The 6,208-nt window shown below is 38.1% G+C and overlaps 1 protein-coding gene across 2 annotated transcripts in view; it reads right to left on the reverse strand.

The window, feature by feature from the left end:
* jakmip2 (janus kinase and microtubule interacting protein 2) overlaps positions 1–3,989 on the reverse strand; it is a 35,199-nt gene extending 31,210 nt beyond the window's left edge. For both annotated transcript variants that reach the window (XM_042009105.1, XM_042009106.1), the window contains exon 1: positions 3,858–3,989. The gene's annotated coding sequence lies outside the window, so the exon portion shown is untranslated. The remainder of the gene's footprint in view (positions 1–3,857) is intronic.
* Between the last annotated feature and the right edge of the window lie 2,219 nt (positions 3,990–6,208).

Here is a 6,208-nt window from a genome sequence, read left to right on the forward strand (position 1 = left end):
TCACTGGGCCAAAGCTCATTTAAAATGGTCTGAGGCAAAGTGGAAAACTATTCTGTGGCCAGAATGATTAAAATTTGAAATGCTTTATAGAAACCATGGATGCCGTGTCCTGCAGACTGAAGAGGACCTTTCAGCTTGTTATCAGTGGACAGTTCAAAATCCTGCATCCTTGATGATGGGGTTGCATTAGTGCCTATGGCATGGGCAGATTTCACATCTGTGACACTCCATCAATACTGAAAAGTACATAGAGGTTTTAAAGCAACATCTGCTCCTATCCAGATGTTACTTTCACAGAAAGAAACAGAAATCTTGCAGATTTCCGCAAGATAATGCTAAACCACATACTGCATCTATCACAACAAGATGACTTTTGAATAGAAGAGTCTGGGTGCTGAACTGGCCTGTCTGCAGTCCAGATCACCAAAAGAAAACATTTGGGGCATCATGAAACAACAAATCTGGCAACAAAGGTCCAGGACTGTTGAGCAGCTAGATACCCTGCATGAGACCAGACTGGGATACCATTCCTTCCCAAAACTCCAGCAACTGGTCTCCTCACTTTCCAGATATTTACAGACAGTCGTTAAAAGAAGAGGAGACGCTACACCATGTTAAACATCACCCTGTTCTAACTGTTTGAGATGTTTTGCTGCAATCAAATTCAAAATAAGCTAATATTTTCCATGAAATGGTAAAATGTCTACATTTTAAGATCTGACATGTCCTATTGAAAATAACATATGGATTTATGAGATAATGCAATTCATTGCATTCCATTTTTTTTTTTATTGAACAGCCTCCGAACTTAGGGGGTTGTATTATAACTCCATATTATATATATATATATATATATATATATATATATATATATATGTATTATAATATATTTTTAAAACTAAGATATTTCAATATTGAATCAACAAAAATTTACAAACAAAGAAAATGTCTATTTATAGTGAAGCTTACTATCACAGTTTTACAGCCTGGTTGGTCGCATATCCAAAAATGTTTATTAGCAAGAAACCCATCTGTGGAGTGTGTTATGTGTGAATGGGACAATATTAAAATCATACTGATATGAGTTGACCACGTTAATAAATGGTTTGGTTTTAGTTCTCCTTACAAACCGCTTTCAAAAATGCTCAAACATCTTCAAAAAGATTGAAGCTGGGTGAAAATGGATTATCTCATTACTGGAATGAAAATGTGACAAGAAACAGCTCACACCTGACTTACTTATATTTCACCAGCCCCCAGCTATACACCATCCCCCACAGAAAATTGCACCCCACCTCACATAGCAAAATCAGCTCAGAAGGGGCTGGAGAAAGAACCTAAAGTATATTTTCATTTTCCAAATACCCCAGGCTGACCACCAAAACTGAAAAGACATAAAAGATTTAATGTCACAACAGGAATGAAAACCTCTTAAGGTTCAGTGTCCACAGTCCACTGTGTCAGAGCTGCCTTGTTGGAACAAGAGGAGCCAAGACAATGTCACGTTTGTGGGTTTGTTGTTGATACCTGTATGTTTTTAAATGAATTTGATACTGTCCTGATTACATTTTCTATGGATTTAATAGCTATTAAGTTATTTGTATTTGTAATCCATTACATGCAAACTGTAATAAGTTCATACAGTTGCTTTTACTGAACTCATCAAAATTTAATATTGATGCCTGACATAATAAAAAAAAAATCTGCAACATGAATTAAGAGTATAAAAGCTGTCCTAAAGTCGCATGTTGGACAGGACTCTCTAATATCCCATAATACCTCACTCTGGACAGACAGAGCTCTTTAGTGACTCCATGTCCATGTTCTCCTAACTGCTCAACCAACTGTCACATCCGGCTTTACTTTTCTGGCTTGCTCTTTTTTCTGCAAAGAAACTCTTACATCTCTGGACTATTTTGTTTTTTTGCTAATCCTTATTATGCAACTGCATCATCAAGAGTTAGCCAGACTAATACAAGCATTCCCCGCAATGTAAATGAGCAACTCAAGTTTAATCAGTCTGGGAAGCTGCTGTGATGTAAGATGGTTCAAAGTGTCATCACACTAGCAGGAGTGGAGCGGTGGTCCACTGCTTGTTTTTGGATTACAGTTTAATTTTGTCCAAAAATGGCTTTTAATCTTTCCGTCTGAGGTCAAAATGCCAAACTCATGTACGGCACAGCTGTTATTGCTAAAAATAGAGCAGGAAGGTTCATAAAAATGGTCAAGCTTCATGTCTATTACATGTTTTGCATGTGATTGTAGTATACTATGTAATAAATATACATACACCTTTAAATTAAATTTTCTCTTTTTCTGCTGTAAAATGTCACTCATAAAAAATTATGTGCAAACTCCACTGTGCTGTAAAAAGTCACTCTGACTATAATTTATCATGGAGATCATGTACATGTTTACCATACTTGGTGTGGATGTCATGTGACAATGCTGCTTAGTAATGTTTGTCTTCTAGCAGTTTTAAAATAGTTTCTTTTTACAGCTGACAACATGACTAAGAGTGTCAACAGATGGAAGATTAATCATGCCATGAGTGGCAGGATACAGTACTGTTTATAGATCATCCCTTATTTCTTTATGGATATAAAGGGGAACAGAAAAAACCTTTTGACCTCCACATTGTCCAGTTCCTCCAAAAACTTTTAAGGTCACACAAAACAACATGACATACAAGACATACCAAGTTTTCAGCTTACAGCATTGTGTTGGTGCAAAATTTGTATTTTATGTTAGTCAGATTGTTCTTAAACTGCTTATATATATATATATATATATATATATATATATATATATATATATATATATATATATATATATATAAATAACATTAAAGATTATAAGAAAGTCCAGCTGATTAGAAGGAAAATATGAGGACTTGTTCAGGACATTTCTACAGTACTGAATACTTTATATCATTAAATAATATACAAAACGCAAGCAGAAACATAAATGAATATGAGTGAAAAACTGCCACCTTGGTCGTCCAAGCATGACGGTGTACAACAGTCTTGACAGATTTGTACAGCATTTTGAATATTCAAAACAAATCTATAAATAATTAACTTGTGGTCAGTCACTAGCCTACATTGGTCCTGACCCTGAAACAACAATGTGACAGTTTCCTACCCAGCTGAGCAGTGTCTATGAAACCAGGCCAGTGTGACAGCCTGGGGCAGTTCATGCTACAGCCTCACTGTGAAGGCCCAGCCAGCCCACCGTGGACTAGCCTCCTCTTGCAGCATCACTGCAGCATCCTCTCAAATGATGGTCAATAATGTCTGTCAAGCAGTAGGAAAATTACTGCATAAGATAGCACACGTGCCAAATTATAGAAGTCAATGCGCATCTGGCTTTTCTTGGGGCACGAGCAAAAACAGCTGGTGTCTTCTCTATACAACAAGTTCGGCTACCAAATACTAAACAGAGAGAAATTGTGATCGATGAAGCGTGAGCTTTCGCAGTGTGTGACAAGATTCTGCTTGGCAGAGAAAATCTCCAAGAACACACACAGGTTACGTTCCCATCATCTTTACTGTGCTTGCGTATGTAGGCCAAGCTGCCACTTCCGACATGCTGGCTAAACCTCTGCTATGCGGCCAAATCACACACGTATTACGGATTAATAACAAAATCATGCACGATAGCGGCGACAACCGGTGCAATGACACCCTTTATGAAGCACCATTAAATATAAATGAAAAGCAAAATCTCGAACCGCTACTAAGATTATGAATCGGACTCAATCCAACAGGCCCGCTAGTCCCAGGGACTGCCAGTCCAGTTCACACGATGATAAAACTACCGGCAGCCAGACTTCTTTGCAGATTTCTCTGTCTTACCTCGCAATTTGCTATCATCAGGTGTAAAGACTTATTTTGTGCGAAACACGGTCCATAGCATCTTCATATTTTTTTTCGCCCCCTCCGATATGATCTCTGCATCAGCAGCAGCTCGTACAATGAAGCAGTGATGGCCGGTGGTGATGATGCTGGGAGCCCCGCCCTCCGCTCCACGCAGCCAGAATGAGCTCACTGATTTCAGCCCAGCCGGCTGCACTACTGTTGCAGTCATCCGGCACACGAGCATACTTTTTACCTATAGAACACTGGGGTATCTAGGATATTTTTAACGGAATAAGACAGAAGTTGGTGGGAGGTGGCTAATCACTGCCACCAGTCCAGTGTTCGCTTTGGTGAGTATAAAATACAGGGATTCTTGGCTTAAATAACAGCGTTAAGCCCTTTCCAGTATCAAAAACAAAATTCTGTTAATGGATTTTAAAGAAATACAATATATGGCTTTGAAAAAGGGCTAATTGGATTTACAAACACAAAACGAAAGACTTTAAAGTGACAAATACTAATGATTAACCAATCAAAACAAAGCTGTTTTTTTGCTGCTTGCTTCTGAAGTGTGGTTCTGTTTTTAGGTCTTAACTGGGGGTTACCCACCAAACCCCACTACACCAGTCCCATTTTGACCAGTATTTGACACATTTTGGCTAACCAGATATATGACATTGGCACTATTGAGCTGTAACATTAACTGTCAACTTCTGGCATTTATTCGGGAAAAAGATTTATTTTTTATTAAACTCAATTCAGCTTTATTTACAAAACACTTAATCAAACACATAAGAGCAACCCAAAGTGTTTTAGAGAGCAAAAATGATGCAAGGCAAAACAGGTTTATTTGGATATCACATTTCAGCTATTATTGTTTATTTTTACTTTATTTTACTTTATTATTTTTATTATTATTATTATTAATTTCAGCTTTATTTGTAAATAGCAGGAAGTAATCTCTGGGGACTATACAGACAATCAGTGTTCATACAAGCCAATTAAAAAACTAGATAATAGCCTAGCTAAAGGAACCAATGGATTGCACTGAATCATGTCTTCAGTTCAATCCCCCATCCTGATCATGCATGGGGCAGCGGGGCAACAGTGGAAGAAAAGCCTCCAGCAGAATCCAGCTAGCGGCGGGCAGCCATCTGCCTCGACAGGTTGGGTTGGAGAGGACAGGAAAGAGGGATCAACAGGCACCACAAGTTTTAGCCAAGGAGACCTGCTGAGAGAAGAGAAATGTGAGTTAATACTGACGTCAATACTTTCATAAATCTATAGGAAATAAAGAGCAGGAACGTTCATAAGCAGTCTAAGCCTATGGCAGCATAACTACAGTAATGGATGGCTAGACCACCGCTAACTATAAGATTTATCAAAAAGGAAGGTTTTAAGATTGATCTAAAAGGTAGAAAGGGTGTGTGCCTACTGAACCCAAACTAGGAGCATAAGAGAGGGGCCTGATAGCCAAAAGCTCTGCCTCCCATTCTACTCTCAGAGACTCAAGTAAACCTGAGGTCTGAGAGCAAAGTGCTCTGTTGGGAATATATGAAACCATGAGATCTTTGCTATACAGTGGAGCCTGGTCATGGAGCTCTATATGTGAGAAGAAGAATTTTAAATTCTATCCTACATCTAACAAGGAGCCAATGAAGACAAGCTAAAACTGGAGAAATATTATCTTTCCAGCTAGTTCTCATCAGAACCTTTGCTGCAGCATTTTGGATCAGCTGGAGACTTTTCAGGACATATTTTGGACAGCCCATTAATAAGGAATTGCAGTTGTCTAACTAGAAGTAAAGGCATGGACTAGTTTTTCTGCATCACTCTATAATATGATTTCACCTTATTTTAGTAATATTATGCAGGTGAAAAAGGCGGCTCTAGAAACCTGTTTTATATGTGAGCCAAAATTGAGATTGTGGTAAAAAAACAAAAAAAACAAAAAAAAAAAAAAAAAAGAAGAAAGAAAAAGAAAAAAAGAAGAAAAGGAAAGTACTGGAAGCCAAATTAATGCCACCCAGATTAATTACATAGCTTTTTCAGGTCCAAAGACAACAAACTCAGTCTTGTCTTAATTTAGAAGAAGACAATTCATTCATCCAGGTCTCCAAGTACAGAACCCTGAGGAACTCCACGACTTACTCTGGTGTGTGACATTAACAATTTGAACGCAGTTCCTTTAACATAATTTCCAATAACATGTTCAAGTCTCTGTAACACAGTGTTGTGATCAATGCTGCCGAATGCAGCGCTGAGATCTAACATGATAAGCACATACAGGAGTCCTTTATGTGAGGCCATGACAAGATCATTGGTAACTTTCACCAGTGCTGTCTCTG

The sequence above is a fragment of the Melanotaenia boesemani genome, chromosome 15 (assembly GCF_017639745.1).
Source record: "Melanotaenia boesemani isolate fMelBoe1 chromosome 15, fMelBoe1.pri, whole genome shotgun sequence".
NCBI lineage: Eukaryota > Metazoa > Chordata > Actinopteri > Atheriniformes > Melanotaeniidae > Melanotaenia > Melanotaenia boesemani.